The 27,967-nt window shown below is 37.2% G+C and overlaps 3 long non-coding RNA genes across 10 annotated transcripts; 2 read left to right on the top strand and 1 right to left on the bottom strand.

The window, feature by feature from the left end:
* Window positions 1-27: 27 nt before the first annotated feature.
* LOC143665239 (uncharacterized) lies at window positions 28-27,909 on the bottom strand. Of its 4 annotated transcripts, XR_013166797.1 has the most exons (6): window positions 27,797-27,909; window positions 9,234-9,277; window positions 3,745-3,808; window positions 979-1,066; window positions 344-534; window positions 28-260 (listed from the first exon to the last, which is right to left on the bottom strand). It is a non-coding gene; the product is annotated as an uncharacterized LOC143665239 (long non-coding RNA). The 4 variants fall into 4 exon arrangements; XR_013166798.1 differs by lacking the exon at window positions 979-1,066; XR_013166799.1 differs by lacking the exon at window positions 9,234-9,277 and having other exon boundaries at window positions 27,797-27,896.
* LOC143665241 (uncharacterized) lies at window positions 153-1,805 on the top strand. 4 transcript variants are annotated; one of them, XR_013166802.1, is made up of 3 exons: window positions 153-262; window positions 533-678; window positions 1,769-1,805. It is a non-coding gene; the product is annotated as an uncharacterized LOC143665241 (long non-coding RNA). The 4 variants fall into 4 exon arrangements; XR_013166801.1 differs by having other exon boundaries at window positions 1,772-1,805; XR_013166803.1 differs by lacking the exon at window positions 1,769-1,805 and adding an exon at window positions 1,063-1,187.
* On the top strand, window positions 2,031-6,443 carry LOC143665242 (uncharacterized). Of its 2 annotated transcripts, none has more exons than XR_013166806.1 (3): window positions 2,031-2,133; window positions 4,937-4,971; window positions 6,237-6,443. It is a non-coding gene; the product is annotated as an uncharacterized LOC143665242 (long non-coding RNA). The 2 variants fall into 2 exon arrangements; XR_013166805.1 differs by having other exon boundaries at window positions 2,031-2,051.
* Window positions 27,910-27,967: the final 58 nt, after the last annotated feature.

Raw genomic sequence — 27,967 nt, forward strand, 5'->3', positions numbered from 1 at the left:
AAGCTAAAAAGCTTTTAATATGGCATACGCTTTTCAAAAATCCAAAGAAGCCCACATATTTCTTAGAAGTAAACATTAAAATGTGTAGTCAAATGTGTCATTTCCAGACACATAGAACTTCATTATGATGTCAGAACTTGACCTTCTTTGAAATTATCTCCCAAATTCTAATGCCTATATGTCACTTGAAGATATCTAGAACAACTGGTGCCTTCTGCTCTCCAAGTCCTGCCTTCAATATAGTGAAGTATCATGATATCCTGTGAGATAATGGGATGAGAGAAGTTTTGCAAATTAAATTATGACATAGTAGATTGATATAGGTTTGACACGAGATCATTACCTTGTACTGTTGTGCTTTTCAGGCAAAAGCAAACTGCTTTTGGTATACTGCATTCGTTGTTATTACATTTTTCTCTAGCTCAATAATTATATACCATATTTCAGAGGATATGAAGAGGTCTCATCTTGATCTACAGCAGACTAAGTTTATAATATAATCCGTTGTGATTTTCCCGATTTTTTTTCACAGACCTGGGGAAAATAGGAATGTAATAACAGATCAGTGATCGTATGTGGAGTTACCATTTGGACTTATCCTCACTAAGGTTGACCTGGCTAATACATGTCTCATAGGCCAGCAGAAGAGACAAACCCCGAGCCTCAGAAGGTTTGCAGGTGATCCGGAGGGGCCAGTCAAATATGTTGCATTACTGATAGAGACCATGGTTCATGAGTTGCAAATGCAAGAGGCATGTCTCCTCTTACATTTAATGACTCACAACAATTTTTTCTATTAATTTTTTTTCTATCCCTATAACTTGGCTTTAGAATCTCAGTACTTAATAAGGGATGCTAAGAAACCTGGAGATCAGCAATCTCAAGGTTTCCAACTCTTGCATGCCACAGCTTTTTCTCCAGGAAATGTTCTAAGGCTGGCTTATAAAGATAGGAGAAAAATAATGGAAAGTTTAATACCTTAAACTCATTTTTTTGGTTGTAGTGGAACATTTCAGCTTTCCTTTAGATTTGTTTGCCTCTGTATCTTTACATAATTCTAAGATGCCTAAATAAAAGGAAATGTTAGAAGCAGAAAATCAGAAGTGATGGGCTCATGGAAACATCACATGAATGGCAGGAAGAAAATTGCTAACAATCTTCTAACAATGGACAAGAAAAACATTGCTAAAGATGTAAGATTTCAGACTGTTTTCTTGTGGACCATCTAAATGTTCTACAATGAATAGGCATTAGCTTTACAGTCATAAAAAATGGTGTTATGAAAGACTTCATAAAAGGCTTTCTAGGTCTTCCCTATTTGGGAACACATACTTCACATGTTACTGATATATATATATATAGAGAGAGAGAGAGAGAGAGAGAAATACAAAATGAAAACTCAAAATTATGGCCTGAAGACATAAAGCATCAATTATGCTGTTATTATTATAACATTCTGATATTATATTAATCATATAATTATTATAACAATAATAATATAATAAATTATATTATATATAATATAGCAATATTATTATATTATTATATTATTGTATTGTTATAACATATTATTTTCTGTGCAATAAGTCAGCAAAGACTAAAACACATTTTCAGATGTTTTTATTAGCAAATGTTCTTTAAAATTTTTTTATGTCATATGGCAAGGGTCATATTTCATTCTTTTTCCATGTATCCCATTATTACAGCACCATTTGTTGAACTTTTGTTTTTTTTTTTTCTTTTGTTTGTTCGTTCTTTTGTGGTGAAGTAGCCAGGAATCGAACCCAGGTCTCCCGAATGGCAGGTGAGAATTCTACCACTGAAGTACTCTTGCACTCCCCCAAAATGTTTTACATTAAAGGGAAATTATAGTTTTATTTGGAAATACATTTGTGTGAAATAGTTCATCCTTTAATGATCTTGGATAAATAGAATATGGTTGTATTTATTGCCAAAGCACTTAGGTGAAGAATAATTCATTCTTCAATGATAATGGATAAATGAAGTACAGTTTTATTTATTAAATTTTTAGTGCACTGTACCAGAGCAAGGTATGTATGGGAGCAGCTGCACTGAAGATAGCTGATACAAAAAAGCCATGGTCTCTCTTCACATTGAGTAAAGACGATGTATGTAAGTGAGAAGATAATAATTCTAGGATGTCAATATGAAAAAGTAATTGAGCAAGACAGACAGAAAACTATGATAGAGGCCTCCAATAACAATGACTTAAACAAGGTAGATTTTATTTTTCTTATGTAAGCTCTTATGGCCACTCAGCTCTGCAAAGTCTTTTTTGTTTTTAACGTGGACAGGCACTGGGAATTGAACCCGGGTCCTCTGGTATGGCAGGCGAGAACTCTGCCTGCTGAGCCACGGTGGCCCACCCTCTGCAAGGTTTTCAGGTGCCCAAGTCCTTTTTTTTCTTGCTCTGCCATTCCAGTGGTGTTCTCTTATCCACACGCTATGCCCTTCCCTAAAGGTTAGCACGTCATTTCCATTCATATTCCACTGGTCACAACTTATCACACCTACGTGCAAGAGTCTTGGGTGTTAAGTACCAGCTAAAACCTTGGGTTCTGTTATTATGGGAGAAAAGGGAAGAATGGCTATTGGAGGATGACTAGGAGTCTGTTTCATAATGATTAGGGTCTAGATGATAAAAGAAGGGTGAGTAAACTTGAGTTGAACTTTGATGAATGGGGGAGTCAGGTCTGAATGAGGAGGACGACCTGGTAATGTGCGAGGGGTAGGGAAATTGCTGGTGAGTTCTGGGATATGGTGGGTGCAGTGAGTAGATCAGTGCATCTATAAGGATCTTGCCTGATAGCAGAGGATTGGTTCTGTATTATAGAGGCTCTGAAAGCTGAATATAGAGTTTATATTTTTCTCTAATCCTTGGAATATTATAGCGTTTTGAAAAGAGCAAAGACAAGACAAAAGTGTGCTTCAGTTGATTCATTTGACTCTGGTGGGTTGTCTGGCCTACTGCAGATCGGATGCGATATTCTCGTATTAAGAGTGCCACTGGAGCTCAGCTCTGTGTTTCCGAAACAGTCAGAACAAAGGAAATGCATTCCCGAGGAAGAGCTGGTAGGCTTTACTTCCTGTCCCTGTTTTGAGGGCAAAGTAGGCTTTAGAGTCATAGGGTTTTGAGCTAGTTGGCTCTGGGAAAGGGAAGACGGGAAGAAACCAATATAAGAATATTATAAGCTCAGCTTTAGTTACAAGTTAGGTTATAATATCCAAGGAGAAACATCAACAAGTAAATTGAGGATTTAGGGATGGAAATGTATGGAATGTTTGAAGACAACAACTCCATCTTTAGTCAGTAGAAATAGAAATAGCTTATTCTGAACAAAAGTCTGGACTAGAAGGAGTGTGGACAGCTCTCCAACTCCTCATAAGCTCCTGTGCTCAGGAAGAAGAGCTTAACAGACGATGATGTCTGCACACAGCATGGAAGAACAAAATCACATCTAGACATAAAAGAGGCAGGATCCTTATGACAATTAGCACAGAGACAGAAGGTAGCAAGCTGGTGCTGTCCCCGTGTTCCTTTTCAACCTTCCTAACACAGCTGCACTTGGACGATGATGGTGTCTTAATTTAGGAGAAGAACTGATCATCCTGAGACACTGGTCGTAGACAAACAGTAGGAGAAAAGCTATGTTCCCAGCCTCACTCACTCTGGGTTCGGTGGGTGCCTAGCTGAGAGCTTTGAGTTAGACATACAGTACTTACAATTCATCCATTCGGACTACTCCCTCTCCTTGTACATGAGAATATAAACCAGGGCCTGGTTGTCCTAGGAAAAATGTGGTAGAAACAATTATTGATCATCATAGTCCTAGGCTGATGGGTGAAGCATTCACACCAAAATCTGCAACACCTTTATTCTGTATTGACTCTTAAAACACCAAAGAGGCTTAAAAAGAATTTATTTCTCTCATAGGATTGTGGCAAATTTTTGTGGTGGCAAAATCTGAATTTTGACCTAAATGCTTGTGAGAGTATTTATAGTCTTTTATTATTGTTGTAAAGTTAATTTTGTGTGAGCGTTCATATGTTTCAGTATAGAAAGGAGACTGTTCAGTAATGAATAGTCACCCCAGACCATACTGCTGGTGTTGGGTATATCTGACAACTGTACAATATTACTGATTTTGAAAATCCTAAAGCAATTCTGAATGCTGAAACACCGATGGCTGTAAAGATTTTAGAGGAGGAATTGTACTTAGTAAATTTCGTGGGCATCCACCACAATTCATCAGCGTTATTGGGTACAAACAGTCACATGCTCTGTCAGTTTTGGAAAGATAATTTATTTTTCCTCCTTCCTTTTGTTGAGTGCTACCTTTGGGTTTGGCTTCACTGAAAGAGGAAGAAATCCAAGTAAACACATTGATAAAGTCACTTCTTTTATTCATGTACAGTCTGCCAGAATTTTCAGAGGCACTGTTATTGATGCACAGCATTTCACCCAGGAAGAAAAGCTAATGGGTCTGCAAAAGAAATATGGGAACACAGAGCTACTGGGTTCAGAATTCCAAAAATGCACAATTCCTTTACATTCATGTTTGTTTTTTTTCATTGTATGGACAGGCACCGGGAAATGAACCTGGGTCTCCAGCATGGCTGGCAAGAACTCTGCCACTGAGCCACTGTAGCCCGCCCTACATTTGCTTTTCCCACCCATGTTGAAAGCACTTAGGCTTTCCCTCTCTCCCCAACAGGTAGTAACTCCATGCAGTGTGGCATATACAGACTTTCTATCCCCTCCTTTTATACCTGCTCTTGAAAATAGATTTTATTAACTTGTTTACACTAAGCTCAAAATGATAGGTAAGGCTTAATTGTTATTCATCTTGAAACTTACATATTAACAGGGAATGAACTTTAACCAACCAAACTAATTCTTATTGTTGCATTTTAGGAATCAGTCAGCTGGCTGGCAAAACTTTGGAAGGGGTGAGGAGTGCTTTCTCTATGTCCCTGAAACCACACCGTTATTAGAACTCAGTTCATAAAACCAGACCAAGAAGGATAAAGTGGAAAATGAGTTCTGCTGTGAATAAAAAAAATACAGATGGAAATGTAGTCAGTGAGATAAGTTAAACATAATTCAGCGTTCTGATTATAAAGCAATTTTCTTCATGAAACAGATGTTACAAATATTCTGCTACAGCAAGTATACTTTTTCTATAGCTGCAGATAGATGATGTAGATACAGAAATATAGTTATAACCATAAATATATATATATATATATACACACACATACAAATATGCATTTGTCTTTTTTTATTTTGTTTTCTTTGTAAAATATCTCTCAAGAACGTCTGATGTCTGGATTCTTGCCAATACGCTAAGCAGTAAGCGGGTATAAAGAAGAAGGCTCGTCTTCTGAGCTCCCACTCTCTGTTACACTCTGTGAGACTGAAACAGCATGAATTCTAGGTCTGTCAGAGCCCAGCAGCCCATGCATCTTTCCTTGCAGAGGTATGGGAAGAATACCCAGCAATCTATGGCACTAAGTAGAGTAGCCAAAAATGCAGCTGCTTCTGCCTTCTGCAGCTGGGAAAGCACAGAGTAATGAACCAAACTGTCTGAGAAATAATGCCCAGGATTGCACAAAAGATTTTAACTTCGTTTTACCCATGTGCATGAGCAAACATTTAATCTTGATCAATAACAGTTTAGCAAAATTGTGAGCAGTGCTACACAACACTTCCTAGACCACTCCAGCTAAGATGACATTTTAGAGCATACTTTATTGAGCTAATTTAAAGGCCATGTCAGGGATATGCCTTTGACATCTCCGCAGTAAGAAGTGTGCTGTGCTGGGCACCGCTGCAGCTCAGCTAGGTGTTGCACATTGCATCCTCTCTTGTATTTTGTTGGATATCACAGCACATTTTGTAAGACCCCAAACACTTGCATTTCAGTCCTACATAAAGATTTCTTATATTCATTAGATGTATAAATTCACACCTTTGCAATGGTATGAAATACATTGTTTATTTCGGTTCTGTCATGTGTCTCCTCTAACATTCAAGGTAAAATATGATCACCAATTACTGTGAGTCATAAATTATCTGACATCCACTTGTTTTACCCACTTTTCTTTCTTGAGTCAGGAGAGTCTGTAGAAAAGGTGGGAAAAGGAAAAAGCAAAGGATTCTGTTTAGTATAATGGTTTTTGTTGGCCAAAATATTTACCCTTTTGTTTTCTAGTGCATTATGCAATTAGGAACAAATGAAACTCTATGGTTATCTGATCTGCTCATGAGATGAAAATACAAGGATCAAAGCATTTAAAGTGATGTGATTGAAATATTAATATGCATCATCTCCTTCCAAAAAAGAGTAAAGACACTATTATCTTCAGGTTTCTTCTGTGTTTTGGTTCAAATGGCCTTACATTTGGGAAAAAAATACATTTTAAATGAAATAAAATAAATGAAAGAAAATGTTTAATGTTTAATTGAGTTATAGGTAGTTTAACTGGCCTCTAACATCCTGGGGAGCATATCATTAAAATCTAATTCAAAGAGCACTCTGAAGTTTTTCTGTAATACACCTTAGGGCCTACTAAGTTTGAAAACTATGCACTGCTGTATATCCTTTTACAATGTTGATAAATGACTGTGGCTTTGTGATAAATGCATTTCTCAGTTCACTTTGTAGGATGTTTAATTTTTTTGTGTGTGGAGAAAATATAAAAGAGAATATGTCCCTGTGATTTAATTATTTGGGGGGGGGAATTACCATTTATACGTATCTAATATAACCCAAATATTTACGGTGGCGAGAGGCATCAGAAATAGAGGAAAAAGCATTCGATGCCTGTGATGTGGGCCTACTACAGAGCATTTTATCGTTTTGTGAGTATACAATTTTAAGGATTCATTTCTTCAGCATTTGTCTGTATATTTTCTTCTACTAGTGGACTTCATTATTTTTGGTTTATCTTAATTTATTTTGGTCCTATATGATAAACACAGCCAATTTATTTTTAATTTAAGGAAAGTGGCAGATTGATACATTAGGTTGATCTACGAATTAACTGACTTAATTGGCAAATTAGTGATCTTTTAGGTGTGAAAGGTAACTAGACACTGGGGTTGAGGGTAGGCATTTTTCTAACTTGGGTACCATAAAGTTTATAAAGGTATTCAAAAGAAGACATGAGTCAAAACATGAAAAGACACACTAGAGATATTTTTCTTTAGCAAGCTGAGTGATTGAGTTGAATTTGGGCCAAATAACTGTTCCTTAAAAATTCTTGGGAGACACAAATTTATCAAAGTCAGGAAATTAGGACTTATTGCAAGGATGAAGGATGGATGGAAGTTGGTGTGGAATTTATGCTTTCTTAATTTTATACTGTGCCTTTCTGCTCAAGAAAAGGAAGACTTATTTTGTTGTTTGAGTTTGTATGGTTTCAAGAAGGGTAGTCAAATATAATTGAGTGGATTCAATGCAAAAGACTGGAGTAGAGGAATCATACCTTTGGAGGAAGTGTTGAATTTTTCAGAACAACAGAATGACATTTTGTCTCCTAGAAGACTCTCCTTTTCTTCTAGTAGGATTATGCCTTATCATTACAGTGACAAGAATGAGGAGAGGACATTGATTCATGAGGTTTCTTTCATAGGCCCTGCAGCTCCCTCAACCTGGAGCAGATAGTCTTTGCATTTTCTCCTCTAACTACTAGCTTTTGCTTTATTCCACCAGACTATTTATCTTGGGTAATTATAATTTTTCATTTATACCATGCAGCCTGAATTCTCTCTTAACCATTATTTAGAACCAGCCTTTCCTCTAACTTCTAAGCATTTTTCTTTCACTTTTCTCTGTACTAAATCTTTCTAGATGGCTAATGCCATTGGCATATTCGACTGTATGATTTGCTTTGATGTTGAAGACAGCAGCTCCAAAAACTTGGGTTCTAGACCTGGCTCTGCAACTCACTGACTTGGCGACTTAATAAGTTGGTTGTTGTTTTCAATTTTTTATAGTTGAGGAGTCAGGGAATTTGAGAGACCAGCCCAAAGGCCCATGGTTAGTTGACAATGAGTTTGGACTGATCCCATATGCTTGTATCTCCAGCCCAACATCTTTATTTTAATTCATTAATTCATGATTTTAATTATTTTGGAATTATAGTCATTTTCTTGGTGAATATTTGATCAAAATATAATATATTTATAGAAAAATGTACATATCATAGGTCTATGGCTTTATAAAATTTAACAAAGTGAAGCAAATCTCAGAAACAGATTATCACTAGTACCCCAGAAATGATCTTGTTCCTTTGCAGACATAATCCTGTAACTCAGGAGTAATGTTTTAGCTTCCATGGCTGCTTAAAGCAGATACTATGAAATAGATTGCCTTAAACAATGGGAATTTATTAGCTTACAGTTTGAGGCTGAGAAATTGTCCAAATCAATCAAGGTATCATGAAGGCAGTGCTTTCTTCCTGAAGACTGGCTATGGCATCTTGGCTCCTCTGCCACATGGCAAGGCACACAGGAGCGACTGCTGGTCTCTCCCTTCTCTTCCATGTTTTGTGCTTTCAGCTTCTTGCTTCCATGGTCTTTTTTTTCCCCCATTGTATTCTTTCCATTTATAAAAGACTCTAGAATTAGGATTCAGACCCACCCTGCTTTCTGCAATGGTGAAGTTAAGCCTGCATGCAATTATGCCTAAGAGGCAAATGCAGAGAGCCTCTTTTGCTGCTCAGATGTGGCCTCTCTCTTTAAGCCAACTCTGCAAATAAACTCAATAACCTCTCTGCTACATGGGACATGCCTTCCAGGGGTGTAAGTCTCCCTGGCAATGTGGGATGTGACTCCCAAGGATGAGCCTGGCCCTGGCATTGTAGGATTGGGAATGCTTTCTTGACCAAAAGGGGGAAAAGAAATGGGCCAAAGTAAAGTTTCAGTGGCTAGGAGATTTCAGATAGAGTTATGAGGTCATTCTGGAGGTTACTCTTATGCAAGCTTTAGCCAGTTGTTGCACATTATCACGGTATGCCACACCCCAAACAATAATGTTATGGGCTCTATGTACGTCTCTACAAAAAATTTTCTTGGTAAATTTATTTTTTCAAGAAACTTAAGGCCTCCAGATGGTTCCTATGCCAGATAAGTCCCGAAACCCAGTGGTACCAGTCTCTCCAAGAACATCCACCAGTTTCATTCCTCTTCCCCATGAGGTCAACACCCTTTCCAGCATGAAGAAGTTAAATGGTCATTGTTCAGATATCCCTGAAGATTGAGAGAAAGATCAGATGAGAGAGAGGAGGTGCAACTCAGAAATTAAGATTTAACAAATGCCTGTGACTATTGACTCATTACGTAGATATTTCTTCTTAGTGTCGAGTGTAGCCAGAAGGAAATAACTGAAGTTGCTGAACAGTGGTCTAGCAGGCCTGATCTTTGACAATGATTGTACAACTATATTGCAAAAATAAAAGTTGCCTGTGTTTGTGTGGACCTACTTCTGGCTGTTTTGCTCCATTCCACTGATAAATACATCTATCATTGACAACACTAGACTGTCTAACCTACCTCTGCTGTAGGTCTTAAAATTGGGTCTAGTGAAATACCAGTGGTCATTAAGAAGGAGCGATAGGGATATGGGATGTGTGGGGTTTTCTTTTTTCTTTTTTCTGGAGTTATGCATGTGTTCTAAAAATAATCTTGGTGATAAATGCCCAACTATGTGATGATGCTGTGAGCCATTGATTGTACACCTTGGATGGATTGTTTGGTGTGTGAATATATCTCAATAAAATTACACAAAGACCCATCCTGAATGAGATAAGTCATACCTTAACTTAAGAAGTCGCATCAAAAGGTCCTACTTACAATGGGTTGACATCCACAGGAATGGATTAGATTTAAGGACATGTTTTCTTTGGGTACATACAGCTTCAAACCACCACAGGTAACTATGATCTTTGCTTCTAATACCATAGATTTGTTTTGCTGGTTTTGACATCATATGTTGCAGGGGCAGTGGTAGGGCTACAGCACAGACCTGCTATCCTCAGCCCACCCCACAGAGAGCTCTGAAACTGAAAAAGCTGGCCATTTAGTTTGGCATTGATCCTATGCTAGATAAGCCCTGAAGCCCAGAGGTACCAGTCTTGCCAAGAACATCGACCAGTTCCAGTTGCTTCACATCCTTCCTTTCAGCACTTGACATTAACTATTTTTTTTCCATTCTAATCCTATGAAATGCATGTAATGGTATGACATTGAGGTTTTAATGTTCATTTCCCAAACAACTACTGAAGCGGTTGTCTTATGTTTATTAGCCATTGAGATAAACTTTCTTGTGTAGTGTCTGTTCAAGTTGGCTCAAATACAGAGGAAAGCTCAAATAAAAGTAATTTATTAAGAAGTATTTCCAAGAAAATATTTCCCTCTCAGTGCAGTATGGAAATGAGGAAGAGTGAAGGAAGGAAAGCCAGACAAAAGTTGGATATCAAGCAGTGTTCCACAGAGGGTAAATTTGGTTCAGTCCTACAGGGGTGTTCTGTAGGACTGTGGTATGTTCACATGTTAGAATACTGTGCAATAAGAATCCACAAGTGAGACAATATATTTCATACTTCAGAGTGTCCCAATGAGAGGAAAAAGGGAATTGGCATTTTTATACTCTTAGCTATGCCAGTCACTGGATAAGAGCTGCTCCAAAGGAACATAAATTTTCAGGAAAATTCTTTCTCTTATGTGGAAGTGCAAAGCAGCATCTGGTGGCCTGCGTACAAACCTTTACAAAGAGACTCTGGACGTGGAAGCACATAAGAGCCAGTGTGCCAATGAATGGAAAGGAGATATATGTAAAGCACTGACAGCATTTTGCCCACTTTTCTGTTTTTTCCTGCCTCTCTAAAATTGGTTTTCAAAAATTAATTTTGTATTCCAGAAATGATTCATTTGTTGGAAGTATGTATTGTAAATATCTTCTCCTACTCTTTTGGTTGCCATTACATTCTCATGTTTTAGTGAATACAAATTCTTGATTTTAATAGTCACTTTCTATGTCATCTTTAAGAAATCTTTGCTGTAAAGTCATGCAGATGTTCTTTATTTCTTCTGTAAGCATTAGTGTTTAATTTTTCACATTTCAATTACAATCCATCTGAAGTTGATTTTGGTGTACAGTGTGAGGTAAGGATTCATTCATTTTTTTCCATATGAATATTATTAATTTAGAACCATTTATTGAAAACCATTGGCTTATAACATGTTTTGATATATGGTAGTAAAACTCCTCTAAGCTTTGCTCTTTTTTTTTTAGGAAGACAGCACTTTACAGTTCCATATACAGTTTAGAATAAGCATATCGATTTTGAAAACATAGCCTGCTTGGTTTTTAATTGGAAATTCAATGATGGTATAGATCAATTTTGGAAAAATTGACATCTTAATGATATTGAGTTTATAACCTATAGTGTCGCATTTCTATGTACTTATTTTTCTCCTTTAATCTTTCTCTATGTGTGTGTACTCGGTTCCTGGGATGCTTTAACAAATTACCGCAACTGAGTGGCTTAAAACAACAGAGATTTATCTTATCACATCTGGGCAGGCCAGAAGTTCAAAACTAGTTTCACCGGGCTGAAATTAAGGTGTAGTTAGCACTACATTCTGGAGGCTTTAGGTGAGAAACCACTCTTTTCTTCTAGCCTCTGATAGCTGCCAGCATTCCTTGGTTTGTGACTGTGTCACACCCATCTTCAAGGCCAGCGACTTCACGTTGCTGTCTGATGTTGGAGATGCGTCTCCAGCTTGCCCATCACATTTTCCTGTCAAATTTCCCTGTGACTCCTTTTGGGTCCATTTGGGTAATCCAGAGTAATTTCTTTAATTCAAGATCCTTAATCACGTCTGGAAAGACTTTTTTTTTTTTTTACCATATATAGGTAAGTAGGTATTCAGGAATCCAAGTATATTTTGTGTATTAATTTTGTCTCCAGAGGCCTTGGTAAATTGAATTATTAGTGGTAATGGCTTGTCTGTAGATTAGTTTGCATGTTCCACATGTACAATCTCTTCTGCAAATAATGAGGTTTTTATTTCCTCCTTTTTGATCCATAAACCTTTAATATCTTGCTCTTGTTTTATTGCACTGACTAGCACTTCAAGTACAATGGGAAATTAAATTGGTGACATTGAGCATTCTCATTCTCAAACACAGGTGGAAACCTTTCAACATTTTAGTGCTAGATATAATATTTGCTATTGGTTTTTTAATGTAATTTTATTGATATATGTTATATGTTCACATACCATATTATCATCCAAAGTGTACAATTAATGGTTTACACTATCATCATATAGCTGTGCATTCATCATGTAATTATACAATCATCTTCAAGAATCAAGGCTATTGGATTGTATTTTGGCAGTTTCAGATATTTCCATCTAGCTACTCCAATACACCAAAAACTCAAAAGAGATATCTATATACTGCATAAGAATAACCTCCAAACTAACTTCTCAATACACTTAATAAGATAGAAGAAGTTCCATTCTAAACTTGCTTATAAAGAATTATTATCATGAATGGGTGTTAAATTTTATCATATGATTTGTTTAATTTTCTATTAATGTGGTTAATTACATTAATTGATTTTCAAATGTTCAGTCATCTTTTCATTCCTGGCATATACTCCACTATTTTATAAACTTTTGGATTCCATTTGCTAATATTTCATTTAATAATAATACACATGATGATATGTAATATCAATAAATATATATAATAAAAACTTGTAATAGATTCCCATTTAATATGTTTATGAGAGAATTTGGTCTATAAGAGAGTTTGGACTATAAATTACCTTATTGTAATGTCCTTTGCAAAATGAGTTATTGAAATATAGCAAGTTTGTAAGACAAGTTGGAAAATATTTCTTTACCCCACCCAATATGACCCAGTCCTGGACAGCTGTAGGTATTTATCCCAAAAATGCTTAGAATTCATTGGAATGCTATGTGGCTCTGCAGTTTTCTTTGTGGGATAGTTTTAAATTGTGGATTCAATAATAACATGTAATTATTATTAAGATTTTATTCCTTCTTTTATAAGTTATTTAAGTGGTGTTTTAAGAAGTTTTATGTCCATTGTATTTAAATCATCAAATCTATTAGTATAAAGATTTTCATGACATCCTCATAATTTTTATACCTATTGTGATGTTCCATTTTTGTATGCTGTGCAATTTTACTTTTATTGTTCTATTTTTGTGTTCTCTCTTGTTCAGAGTTTCTCAATTTGTCTTTCAAACAACTAACTTTTGGCTATGTATTTTTCTCTAGTGAATATTCGTTTCCTATTTCATTAGTTCGTGTCTACATTTTTCAGTTTGATTTGCTGTTTCTTTTTCTAGCTTCTTGGCACAAGTGTGTAGGCAATCAATTTTAGGCCCTGTTTTCCTCCTCCTATCTGTGCTTAAGGCTATAAATTTCACTGGAATCACTGTTTTAGCCGCATCTCACTAGTTTGATGATGAATATCTTCATTACTGTTTTGTTCAAGTTATTTTCAGGTTCCTGTTGTGTCTATTTTTGGTTCATGGATTATTTAGTAATTTATTATTTCATTTCCAAGTATTCATTATTTTATTTCAAAATTTATTTGGAAGGTTATTATTTTCTTCCAGCAGGAATTTTCTAGCTTTTCTTTCTTTTTTTTTTTTAACATGGGCAGACACCAGGAAGTGAACCCGGTCTCTGGCAGGCGGCGAGAACTCTGCCACTGAGCCACGTTGCCCGCCCTCTAGCTTTTCTTAGTTGCTGGTGTTTTTCTAGAATGCTAAATTAACTTCAAAAATCATATAATGTTCAGATAACAGGAACAGAATAAATTCAACTCTTTAAAACTTGGTGAAGCTGAAAAGATGGTGGAGAGGGGAGCTCCAAGACTCAGTCTTTCCACCAGAGCACTGTTAAAAAGGTGGGAATTGTTTGAAAGAACCATTCTGGAAGTCCAGGGGCCAGAAGAACACTACAGCATCCAGGGAAGCACAGGGGAAGAGGGTGATGAATTATGATGAAGGACAGTAAATTGCTCTCTCTGTGCGGAGGCGACCTGTGCTTCCTCAGGTCTGTGGGGGACAGTTGGCTGAAGGGCTGCCCTTGCTGGGCAGGCCAGGAGAGCTCAACTTTGAGAAACCCTGCGAGGAGTTCTTGGTGCCCTTCTTAATTCTCTCCTCAGGGCACTGTGAAGTGGATCTGTGTGCCCTTGTGGATCTGTGATCCTGTTTCAGCTGGAAAGGACAGATTTGGAAAAGTCTCCTCTGGCATGCCCCTCCTCTTAGAATTTGCCCTCATAAGCAAACATAGCTTGAGACTAGGAAATGCGTATAAGAAACTATACATTGGAAAAGTGTGGGGTACAAGCTAATGGACTTCAAACACCTGGGACAGGGAGGTCTGTTTCCTGAGAAACAAAGGGGACAACAAACTCCTACAGACAGAGGAATTCCAAAACAACTAACAAGCAAAAGCCCAGGACAAGACAGAGGCTCAGAAAGACAGGGAAACTTTCACACTGCATTCACCTTGGGCTGACCTTCCTGGTAGGAGAGCTGAAGCTCAAGAAAATCTCTGTTTTATCACTAATTGGTTACAAAATGAAGAAGCAAGCATCTTAGGGAATAAATCCAGGAACTAGCATTTTAAAATATTAAAAAAGTACAATGTGCAACAAAAGAGTATAAGACAAAGAAACAGGAAATGATGGCCCATCCACAGGAGGAGGATAAGCACACAGGAAACGCCAACAGAGAAGACCAGAGTGCGCACAAAGATGGTGAAGCCTTTGGAAATCTGTCTTAAAAATGCTCCAGGAGATGACTGAAAACACAGAGAAAGTACTAAAGGATTTCAAGAAAACAGTGAACAAGCAATATGAGAATCTTAGTAAAGAGGGAGAAATTTTAAAGAACCAAACAGAGCTTCTGGAGTTGAGGACCACAATAATAGACATGAAAAATGTGTGAGTTTAAAGAGCAGAATGGAGTTGGCAGAACAAAGAATGAGTGAACTCGAAGATAAGACACTCGAATGAGTCAGTCTGAGAAGCAGAAAGAAAAAAAGAAATATTAAAATAAAAAATATCCCAAGACAAGTATGGGATAACATCAAGGACAGCAATATGTGCATTATGGTAATACCAGAAGGAGAAGAAAGAGAAAAGGGAAGAAGGAGTAGTCAAATAAATAATGGCAGAAAACTTCCCAAACTTAGCAGAAAATGCACACCAAGAAGGTCAGAGAATACCAAACAGGATACACATGAAGAAAAGCACACCCTGTCATTCGTTAATCACACTTCCGAATGCAAAGAACAAAGGGAGAGTTTGAATTCTGCAAGATAAAAGCAATGTTATATACAAGGAAGTCCTAATTAGTTTGAGTGCTGATCTCACATCAGAAACCATGGAGGAAAGAAAGCAGTGGGTTGAAATACTTAATGTGCTGAAAGAAAAGAATTGCAAGCCAAAATTTTATATCCAGCAAGACTTTATTTCAAAAATGAGGGGAAATTAAGACATTCCCAGAAAAACGGAAGCTGAAGGCACTAGACCTACCTATGAGCAAAGCTATAGGGAGTTCATACTGAAAGGAAAGGACACTAGACCATGGCTCAAAGCTGCATAAAGAAATAAAGGCATGTGGTAAGGGTAACCATGTAGGCAATTATAAATGCCAATACTATTGTAGCACATTGTTTGGCATGTAACTGGACTTCTTACTTCCTTACAAGAGCTAAAACGCAAATGAATAAAAAGTAATGATAGGAGGAGGTAGGAATTTAGCTAGGTAGGAACTGTCTAAAATAACTGTTTGGGGGACTTCAATGCCTGGACACACAGGGTATATCAGTCTGGAATAGGTAGAAAGGCTGAGATCACAGTGCTGAACTGTAAGTAAAGTCTCCCAAACTGTGGAGACTGGACCACTACCCCACTGTCATGGCAGGGTGCTTTGGAGACTCTTCTGTGTGGGAAAAAGAAGCAGTCTCCACTAGGAACAAGGAAAGGAGAGCTCAAGCAAGCTCCAATTGTGGATTTAATTAACAAATTCAGACAGCTTATACCAGCTTCAAGCACAGATAAATTCATAGCAAGCACAAAAGGAATCCTGAGTTCTCTTCCAGCAGAGTGGAGATGGGGCTGATAGAAAAAAGAAAGCCAAACAAACAAACAAACAAACAAAAAACAGTGGTTTTGGAGTCCCTGAGCTCAAAATACTAGAAAAGAGCTCTGTCCCCAGAAAAGGGGAGACCAGGGTACCAACTCTGGCTCCTGATTAGCAAAATTGGTGGAGGTTGGGTCCCGCTCTGAAAGGGATTTTTTTTTTTTAAGAGCCCATTAAAAAAAAGCTTCAGGAATTTAAAATTGTCAGCACTGACTCAGACAAGGGAGGAACTAAGGTATGTCTGAGAAACAAAGTAATTCTAGTCAAATGAAGGAGATAATTACCTAAAGGTAATTAACCAAAAAACGGGGGTGGGCAGGGCCCATCAAAAATGGCAGCTCTCATTCAGAGAATTCAGACTCCATGGACTGGAAAACAGAAGGCTTTAGGCTGCCTTTTACCTCGGCCTCTGATTCAACCACACTTCCTGTCCCTGCCAAGGTTTGCTGAGAATTAAAGACACCTTACCACTTTATGCCACTGTGGCATTGCATGCTGACAAGCTCCACCTGCTGGGCAGGATAGGAAAAGCAGAGTCAAGAGGCATTTCAGGAATGACAGGCAACCTGCTGGGTCTCATCCTCAGGGAAACTTCATACTGATAACATCCTCTTCCTGAGACCTGAGCCTCTCTTCTTTGGGAGAATCTAGTTGGGATCAATCATATCTGGGGAGATCCTCCACACACACTAAAAAAAAGGTTTCCATGTAGGCAGAGCAAGAAACAGAAAAACAAGAGCTGGAAAATTCTAATCAGTTAAACAGAAGCTATGTTAGAGTTCCAGATTAAGTTGAAGTGAATATCAAAGAACAGATAGAGAACAAAGCAAACCAACTGGAAAACCCTAGGTAAAGGAGAGAAAATGGCCTCTGAATAAACTAATCAAGGAAATCAGATGCCCAGACATCAGCAAAAAATCCTGAGTCATACCAGGAAGAACAAAAACATAGCCCAGTCAGTGGAAGAAAGTAACACTTCCAAAATGAGATACATGAGTTAAAACAATTAATTAAATATGTTCAAAATGTTCTAAATCAAATAAAAATCAGATCAATGAGTTGAGGGAAGATATGGCAAGAGAAATGAAAGATATCAAGAAGAAATTGGGTGATCATAAAGAACTCAAAAGTTTGAAAAAACAAATTGCAGAACTTATGGTAATTAAAGGTAAAATAGAAGATTTGAAAACCAAAATGGAGACATATAACAGCAGATCTGAAGAGGCAGAAGAAAGGATTTGTGAACTAGAGGACAGGACATCTGAAATCCTGCACACAAAATAATAAACAAGGAAAATAATGGAAAAATATGAGCAGGGTCTCAGGGAATTGAATGACAACATGAAGCACATGAATATACATTTAATGGGTGTCCCAGAAGGAGAAAAGAAGGGGAAAAGGGCAGAAGGAATAATGGAGGAAATAATCACTGAAAATTTCCCAATTTTTATGAAACACAGAAAATATGGGTCCAAGAAGTGCAATGTACCCCCAGAATAGATTCAAATAGACCTACTCCAAGATACTTACTAATCAAATTGTCAACTGTGGTAATTTTGAAAGCAGCAAGAGAAAAGCAATCTATCACAAACAAGGAAATCTTAATAAGAGTAAGTATGGATTATTCAGTAGAAGCCATGGAGGCAATAAGGCAGTGGTATGATATATTTTAGATACTGAAAGAGAAAAACTGCCAACCAAGAATTCTATATCTGGCAAAACTAATTGTACTTCAAAAATGAGGGAGAATTTAAAATATATTCTGACAAAAAGGCACTGAAAGAGTTTGTGAACAAGAGATCGGCTCTACAAGAAATATCAAAGGGAGCACTACAGGCATATAGGAAAAGAAATGATTGTGAGTAAATGTACAAATATAAGTAAGTTTTTACGTGAGAGAGAACAAGTAAATGTCAACATTGCAAGGTGTTAAAAATAGGATGGTGTATGGAAAAAAATACAATCAATGCAAAATAGGGTCTATAGTTAGTATATTGTAATATTCTTCCATTAATTGTAACAAAGGCAATATACCAAAGCTAAATGTCAATAAGAGAGGGATGTAAGAGAGGTGTATGTGATTCCTGGTGCAGTTGTTGTTTCTCCTTTTTTATTTTTTTATTCATCATTTTTTCCTCTTTTTCTTTCTTTGTGGAAGACATTGAAATGCCCTCATGTAGGGCAGTGTGGTGGTTTCACAGGAGGTTAAATATAGGGTTGCCATATGATCCTGCAACCCTGTTATTACATATATATACTTGGAAGAACTGAAAGCAGGGACACAAATAGACATTTGCTCACTGGTGTTTTTGGTGACATAATCATGATTTGCAGTGGATGGAGGTGGTCTATGGGTACATCAACTGATGAATAGAAGGGTGAACTGTGCTGTACACATAAAATGGAATATTGAGCAGTTGCAAGGAGGAATGAAGTTGTGAGGCATGCAACCAGGTGAATGAACCTTGAGGACACTATGTTGAGTGAGATAAGCCAGAAACGAAAAAACAAATGTTGTAAGGCCTTGCTAATATGGACTAACTTTAACATGAAAACTGAGAACTGAATTTGAGAGCATAGGTTCTCAGGGGATAGGATGTGGGCAGAGATTGTGCAATTGATGATTAAGGATTACAGAATGTTCAATAAGGCTTAGTGTAAAAGTTCCTACATGTTAAGCTCTTACAACAGTCACATCTGTTCCTGAATTTTTGCTGTTATTGTACACTCATATGTAGTCTCTTTGTTTATAAGCTGGCCATTCCCTGGAACTTCAGGTACCTATGTGACACCTGAGACTCAAAATTAGAGTTATGCAGCTATGAAAGTCATCATTATCCCATACAGTAGCTGTTAAAGAAGCTGAAAATGAGGTCGGACCTCAATTAGAGATATCAGTGAAGCTGATCTGGTTAGGACTAAGGTAAATCAGAATACAGGATAAGGGCTGATATTTTTGTCTGTGTTCTATAACTTCAACTACTATGTGAGACCAAAGGAAGAGATGTTTATTTGGTACACAATTTATACCTTTTGTGGCAACCTAGCTAATTCACTCTATATGGTCGGTTTATACAAACAACATAATTACATGGAACCCTGAATAGGGAATGAGATCTTGTTATTTTGTACAGGTTAATGTAATATCCTGATACATCCCAGAGTAATTTGGGCAGAAAATTAAAAAGTATTTGCAAAGTCCCCTTGAGGGACTGGGGAAAATGTGGAAATATTAAACTTCCCCACCAGGGGAATTCCTTATATTCTCACAAGCATTAGCAACTACCAATTTAATAAGTCAAGCCCATGATCTTGGGACTTGCCCTTATGAAGCTTATTCCTGTAAAGGAGAAACTAATCCTACTTATAATTATGCCTTAGAGTCATCCCCAGAGAACCTCTTTTGCTGCCCAGAGTTGTCCTCTCTCTCTCTAAGACAACTCTGCAGATAAACTCACTGCCCTGGCCCCCTCCATGGAACAGTTACTCCCAGGGTGTGAATCTCCCTGGCAATGTTGGATGTGACTGGCAGGGATGAGCCTTGCCTTGGCATTTTGGGATTGAGAAAGCCTTCTCCACCAAAAGGGGGAACATAAATGAACCCAAATAAGGTTTCAATGGCTAAGAGATTTCAAATAGAGTTGAGAGGTCGTTCTTGTGGTTATTCTTAGGCATTGTATAGATATTCCTTTTTAGTTTCTAGTGTAGTGGAATAGCTGGAAGGAAATACCTGAAACTGTCAAACTGCAATCCAGTAGCATGGATTCTAAAAGAGGGTTGTATATAGCTTTTACAATGTGACCATGAGATTGTGAAAACCTTTTGACTGACGCTCGTTTTATCCAGTGTCTGGGCAGATGAGTGAGAAAATAAAGACTAAATAAATAAACTGATAAATAATGGGGGGTGTGGATAAATGGTATGAGATGCTGTGATGGTTGGGTTCTTGGGTCAGCTCGGTCAGGTGGTGATGCTCAGTTGTCTGTCAGACAAGCTCTGGCCTGATCATTGCTGCAGAGATAATTCATGGCTGGTTCATAAGCCAGAAATCAGGTGTATTGGATCATCAGTCAGTTGAGTGCAGCTGCGGCTGATTACATGCACTATTAGCTAAGGTGTGTCTCCCATCAGTGCGGAAATCCAGTCAGCTGGGTTTGATCCAATCAATTGAAAGTTTTTAAGGAAGAGGAGGAATTTCCACCTTTTCTTTGGCCACCATGCTCTCCTGTGGAGTTCATGGAGACCCTTTATTGTACTTGCCATCCACACAGCCTGCCCCTTAGATTTTGGACTCTTCCATTCCCATGGCTGTGTGTGACACCTTTATAAATTTCATATTTACAGACGTCTCCTGTTGGTTCTGTTTCTTTCGCGAACCTGATGAATATAGATGTTTCGGGTATTCTTTTTCTTTTTCTTTTTCTTTTTACTTTTGGATTAATGAAAATGCTCTAAAATTGGTTGTGGTGATGGGTGCACAATTATATGATGAAGACGTCAACAATGGATTGTACTTTGGATGATTATTTGATATGCAAATATATCTCAAGAAAATGGCGTTTAAAAAGTAATGATGGATGTATGGTTTTTTTCATACAATATGCAGAAGTATAAGTGTTAACAAGCACAGAAAAATGGTGGGGGAGGGGGGAGGGTAATGCGATAGTGACTCAGCATCAGAGTTCTCGCCTGCCATGCTGGAGACTCGGGTTCGATTCCCAGTGTCTGCCCAGGCAATAAATAAATAAATCAATAATAAACAAAAATGGTGGGGGGATAGCGTTACATGGTAAAAGTATATGTGCATGCTACTGAAATATTTTATCAGATAAAATATGTTTGTTGCAATGTGGTATCCTAAATTTTAGCCCTGTGGTAATCACAAGGAAAATAGATGAAAAGTGACAGCCAATCCAATTACAAAATGGGAAAAAGACTTGAACAGACACCTCTTAGAAGAGGAAATACAAATGGCCAAAAGGCACATGAAGAGATGCTCAATGTCCCTGGCCATTAGAGAAATGCAAATCAAAACTACAATGAGATATCATCTCACACCCACCAGAATGGCCATTATCAACAAAACAAAAAATGACAAGTGCTGGAGAGGATGTGGAGAAAGAGGCACACTTATCCACTGTTGGTGGGAATGTCAAATGGTGCAACCACTGTGGAAGGCATTTTGGCGGTTCCTCAAAAAGCTGAATATGGAATTGCCATACGACCCAGCAATACCATTGCTAGGTATCTACTCAAAGGACTTAAGGACAAAGACACAAATGGACATTTGCACACCAATGTTTATAGCAGCATTATTTACAATCGCAAAGAGATGGAAACAGCCAAAATGTCCATCAACAGACGAGTGGCTAAACAAACTGTGGTATATACATACGATGGAATATTATGCAGCTTTAAGACAGAATAAACTTATGAAGCATGTAATAACATGGATGAACCTAGAGAACATTATGCTGAGTGAGACTAGCCAAAAACTAAAGGACAAATACTGTATGGTCCCACTGATGTGAACCGACATTCGAGAATAAACTTGGAATATGTCATTGGTAACAGAGACCATCAGGAGTTAGAAATAGGGTAAGATAATGGGTAATTGGAGCTGAAGGGATACAGACTGTGCAACAGGACTGGATGCAAAAACTCAAAAATGGACAGCACAATACTACCTAATTGTAATGTAATTATGTTAAAACACTGAATGAAGCTGCATCCTTGCTATAGTTTTTTTTGTTTTTTTATATATTTTTTGTATTTTTTATTTTTATTTATTTCTCTATATTATCATTTTATTTCTTTTTCTGTTGTCTTGCTATTTCTTTTTCTAAATCGATGCAAATGTACTTGATGATATTAAGAATTACTGATTGCATATGTAGAATGGAATGATTTCTAAATGTTGTGTTAGTTAACTTTTTTTTAATTAATAAAAAGAAAGTGAATTCAAATAGAGAAGAGAAGCTGCTCAATATGGTACAGCACAAAAAAATCAAATAAATTTTGAAGTAGGCCTTAATGGAATAATTGAGGGTCATAAAAGGCATAAAACATACAAAGCCTAAATCGTATAATGCAGTAGTGAGTTTAAATGTATTTGGATTATGTAATGTAATGTAATGTAAATGTATTATCAGTAGTGAGTTTAAATGTATTTGGATTAAACTCTCTAATCAAATAGCAGAGATTGAAATAATGGATAGAAAATCACGGCTTAAACATATGTTGTCTACAAGAGATTCACTTTAAATTCAAAGATACATGTAGGATGAAGGAGAAAGGATAGAAAAATATACCATGCAAGTAGTAATGGAAAGAGCAGAGGTATTTGTACTAATATCAAATAAAATATACTTTAAGTCAAAAACATTTACAAGGAAGAAAACATCTACAAGTGACAAAGATGATCAGCATACGTTGATATAGGGGGAAACACAACATGTAACAATTATAAACATGTATGCACCACCAGCAGAGCCCCAAAATACACGAAGCAAGAATGACAGATTTGAAGGGTACCATTGATGGTTCTGCATTGATAGTAGGAGACTGCTTCACACTTTACACAAAAATCAACTGAAAATGGATTAAAGATTTAAATATCAGAGTCAGAACTATAAAACTCACAGAAGAAAATGTAGGGAAGCATCTTCAAGATGTTGTGTTAGGCAATTTTTTTTAGACTTTACACCCAAAGCACAAGCACCAAAAGAAAGCATACATAGATAAATGAGACCTCATCAAAATTAAATCTGTTGTGACTCAGAGATCTTTATCATGAAGGTAAAATGACAACCTATACAAATGGGAGTTTGGAAACCATATATCAGATAAATGTTTAAGATCCCGAATATACAAAGAAATCTCTCTCCTTAACAATAAACAGCCCAATTAAAAAATGGGCAAAAGACTGTGTTGTAGTTTGCTAGCTGCTGGAATGAAACACACCAGAGGCAGATTGGCTTTTAATAAAAGGGGATTTATTTTGTTAGTTCTTCAGAGGAAAGGCAGCTAACTTTCCACTGAGGTTCTTCCCTACATGGGAAGGCACAGGATGGTGTCTGCTGGCCTTCTCTCCAGGCCCCTGGGTTCCAACAACTTTCCCCTGGGTGACTTCTTTCTGCATCTCCAAAGGCCTGGGCTGAGCTGCGAGTGCTGAGATGAGGAATGCCGAGCTGCTTGGGCTGTGCTACATTGCGGTTTCTCATTTAAGCACCAGCAATTAAGTGAAACGTCCTTCATTGCAGCAGGCATGCCTTCTAGCTGACTGCAGATGTAAATGAGCAACAGGTGAGGTTCACATACCATTGGCTCATGTCCACAGCAACAGAAGTAGGTGCCTTCACCTGGCCAAGTTGACAACTGAATCTAACTACCACAGACTGGAATAGACATCGCTCCAAAGAAGATATACAAATGGCCACACAGCATATGAAAAGTCGCCAAACATCATTAGCTGTCAGAGATATGCAAATCAATGCTACAATGAGATACAATTCTACATCATTTGAATGGTTGCTATTAAAAAATAGCAGAAAATAACCAGTGTTTGAAAGATAGCAGAGAAGTAGGAACACTCATTCATTGCTGGTGGCAAGGTACAGAGGTGCAGCTGCTGTGGAAGACAATCTGGCCATTCATAGGTAGCTAATTATCGAACTACTGTATGACCAGGCAATCCCAATACTAGGCATATACCCCAAAGAGTTGAAAACAGTGACTCAAGCAGATATTTGCACACTGATCTTCTTAGCAGCATTATTCACAAATGCTAAAAAATGGAAGCAACCTAAGTGTCCATCAAGTGATGTGTGGACGAATAAAATGTGGATATTCATACAATGGAATATTATTCAGCCATAAAAGGAATGAAGTCCTGATACCTTATGGATGGACCTTGAAGACATCATATTGACTGAAACTAGCCATGCAACAAAGGACAGTTATCGTGTGTTCTCACTGATTTGAAAGCAGAACAAGCAAACTCGTAGTGTCAGAATCTAGAATTAAGGTTACCAGGGGATGAGGTGGGGATAGGGAAGGGGAAGGCAAGGCCTAAGGTGTGCAAGGTTTCTGTATGAGATGATGGAAATGGCTTGGCAATGGATGGTGCTGATGGAGGCACAATATTGTGAAGATAATTAACAGCACGGAGATATAGATCTGGATATGTTAAAAAAGGGGAAATGTGAGATTTACAGGTGGTAACAGAATAAACATTAAGAAAAATCCATTGTAGTGTACTATACAAACAGTGTACCCCAAGTTAAACTGTGAGCTATGGTTACTAGTACAATTATCAAAATGTGCTGTTATCAATTGTAACAAATGTTCCACACTAATGCAAGGTGTTAATAATAGGGTGGTAATTTCAATTCTGTATTTTATGCATGATTGTTTTGTAAATCCACAACTTCTCTAATAAAGGTAAAAAGAAATTGGGAAGCTTGCTTTGTAACTCGAGGGGTCTTAAATTGGCTAATGTTCCATGCATGATGTAACTTTGACAATAATGTAAATTCCGTCATTGTTGGGTGCTGTCCTCTATATATGTCATTAGGTCCATTTAGTTCATTGTGTTCTACATCCTTATGAATTGTTTTTTTGTTTGCTTATTCTATTAGCTATTGCAAGAAGCATGCTAAAGCTTTCATGCTATGCATGAGTCTATTTCTCCTTTTAATGTTTTGTCAGTTTTGCTTTATATATTGAAGCTATTTTATTGGGAACATACACATTTAAAATTATTATAGCTTCCTATTGTATTGGTCACTTTTTCATGGCAAGATATTACTGTTTCTCTAGTTATTCTTCTTGCCTTAAGGTCTACTCTGTTAGTATAGCTGACCCAGCTTTCTTTTGGTTGGGGTATGCATAATATATTTTTCCATTTTAGGTTTATTATTTTTTTGTCCTCATATTTAAGGCATATTTCTCATTTGGATCTTTACCCACTCTGATAAATTTTACTTGGAGTATCTAGTCTTCAATTTTTCACTTTTTCATCCATTAAAATAACCAACATTTCTGCTGATTTCTCTGTTCTTGAGTCTCAGAATTCTGTTCTATACCCTCTATATAGTATGAGATAGGACCCATGAGTATATAAAATATTTTCTTTTACATTAAAAAAAATTTATACTTCTATTTAATTACAAAAGTAAAGCATAAGCACATGCTTTTTGGAGAAAAAACATAAGTATTCAGAAATATATAGAGTAAAACCAACATTTCCTCAAACACTCTTCCTTCAATTTCTCTTTTCTCAGAACTAACTTCTTTTATTCTAGTGGGTATCCTTGTAGACCTTTTCATATGTTATTTCTGTGCCTGTGTATTTTCTACCATATCGTACTTAGCCTTGTTGTATTAGGACTAAGATGTGATGCTCTCATGCAGAAAATATGCTTCAAAGCTCTGGTCCCAAATAACTGAAAATAAGAAGGCCTCTTTCCATCCCCACCAAATCACTCAAGTTTCTTGTCTGTTTTTTTCCCAACAAAATATTGTTAGCTATTTCCTAGTACTTTGATGAATTTTAATTTATTCACGCACAGACCTGACTTCCATTCCCGGGAGACTATTTGTTTCATCACCAATCGTGGGTATTTATTGCATGTCAGAATTGTAGGTGATGAATGTATTTCAAACAAGGTTAAGGTCAACAATCTCAGCCTCACACACAACTACAGGTTATCACCACTTCATTAATTAATGAACAAGTCTTAATGCTGAATGTCTTCCTTAGAATAGATGCCTAGCTTTATTTTATGACTTTTATATATAATACTTACTTTTAAGTGTAATTTTTCATTTCAATTACATTTATCTTAAAGTTCTTATGCATATAAACATTCTTAAAATTTCAGGCTAATGAAGCAGATAGAGGAAGGCAAAATTTTTCATCATATTATTTGGCTTTCAAGTCAGCACAAGTTCACCAAGCCTGCATCATATAGTTGGCAGAGATTTACTGTCACCAGACTCTTAAATAAGAATTTTATGTATTGAGTTGCAGCATAATTGTAATGGCCCAGTTTTGATTTTGAAGTCATTAAATCTAGGCTTGTATTATTTTATAAAATATCTTATCAATAAATTAAGACCAACAGCAACCATTAATGCTATATGAGATTTGATGGTTTCCAAATTTCAATTATTTGTGTCTCTGATTTGATCTATGTTCATGAGAACTAGAAATACACTTAGTTTTCTATGAGGCTGACCTTTCTAACCAAATGCTTGATTCTGCTTACTTCATCCTTTTTTTTTTTTTTTTTTGGCGTCTTCTCTGTCATTTGCTATTTTTTTTTTCTTGAATATGGAAACTTTCTCCTGCTACACAGGAGTCCTCATCTTTAAATATTCAGCTTCTTGTCAACCTTAAGCAAATTTAATCTCTTCCCTTCATCTCTACTTACTCTATTGTCCTGCCCTTTTCCTTCTGCTGTGTGTTAATTTCTTAAAAGGGTTTCCTTGGTTCTTCTGTTTTCCTTTGCTCCTTTATTCCTTAGTTCAGTCTATTTCACCATTAGGTTACTGGACCTCCCTTCAGCTGTTCATGCTGTTGATAACTGCTTCTTTTTGTGAGAAAATCTGTTTTTCTTAGGCTCTGTCCCATGACTCTCACTTGTCTGGTTCACCTCTGATGCGAATCCTTCCTCTGTGGTGTTTAATTTGCCATGCACTGGCTGTCCAGGATTATATTCTCATAACGTTTCTCATGATAAATGCTGGTCTCTTGGGCTAGTCTCATCCACTCTGAGAGCTGCCACTTCTCTGCAGCTGTCTAGTAAATCCTTTTTTTTTTCCTAAAATAATTATAGACTCACAAGAAATTGCAACAGTAGTACAGAAATGTCCCTTGTACCCATCACCCAGCTTCCCCCAATGGTGATATTTTGTATAATTACGGTGCATTTTCAAGTCCAGGAAATTTATTGGGCCCAATGCAGTTATCTAGACTACAGACCTTATTTGGATTTCACCATTTTTTTTATGCACTCATAATCTTTGCATGGCTTTATACATAGTTCTATTCATTTTATCATATCATATATCATGAGATTCATATAGCCAGCATAACAATCAAGGTGGGACTGTTCCATCACTGCACAAGAATTCCCTGTGCAGGCTCTTTGTTGTCACACATCTTCCCTTCCCTAAACTCTGACAACAACTCACCTGCTCTCCATCCCTATAATTTTGTCATTGCAAGAATGCTATGCAAATGGGATCATCCCGAATTTAACTTTTTTTCACTCAGCATAATGCCTTCAAGTCACATCCAAGTTGCAGCACATGAGAATAGTTTTTTCCCTCATTGCATTACTGAGTAGTAGTGTCACATTAAATTATATACACCAACATAAAACATGCTCTTAATCTAATCTATTTTCTTGTGGGTGTGAACCCTTTTCTAAGTAGGACCCTGTAGGGATGTATCAGGTAATGTGTGGACTCATTCGTGAATAGGATCTTCTAAGAGCCTATTTAAGTGTGGCCAAACTAAATCAGGGTGAGTCTTAATCTGAATTACTGGGGGCTTTACCCTGAGAAGCCTGAAGTCAAGTAAACCAGGAGAGCAGACCCAGGAGAGAGGAGGTTACCACGTGACAGAGGAGGTCACCACGTGACAGAGGAGGTCACCACGTGACAGAGGAGGTCACCACGTGACAGAGGAGGTTACCACGTGACAGAGGAGGTTACCACGTGACAGAGG

Source organism: Tamandua tetradactyla, chromosome 21 (assembly GCF_023851605.1).
Source record: "Tamandua tetradactyla isolate mTamTet1 chromosome 21, mTamTet1.pri, whole genome shotgun sequence".
Classification (NCBI taxonomy): Eukaryota; Metazoa; Chordata; class Mammalia; order Pilosa; family Myrmecophagidae; genus Tamandua; species Tamandua tetradactyla.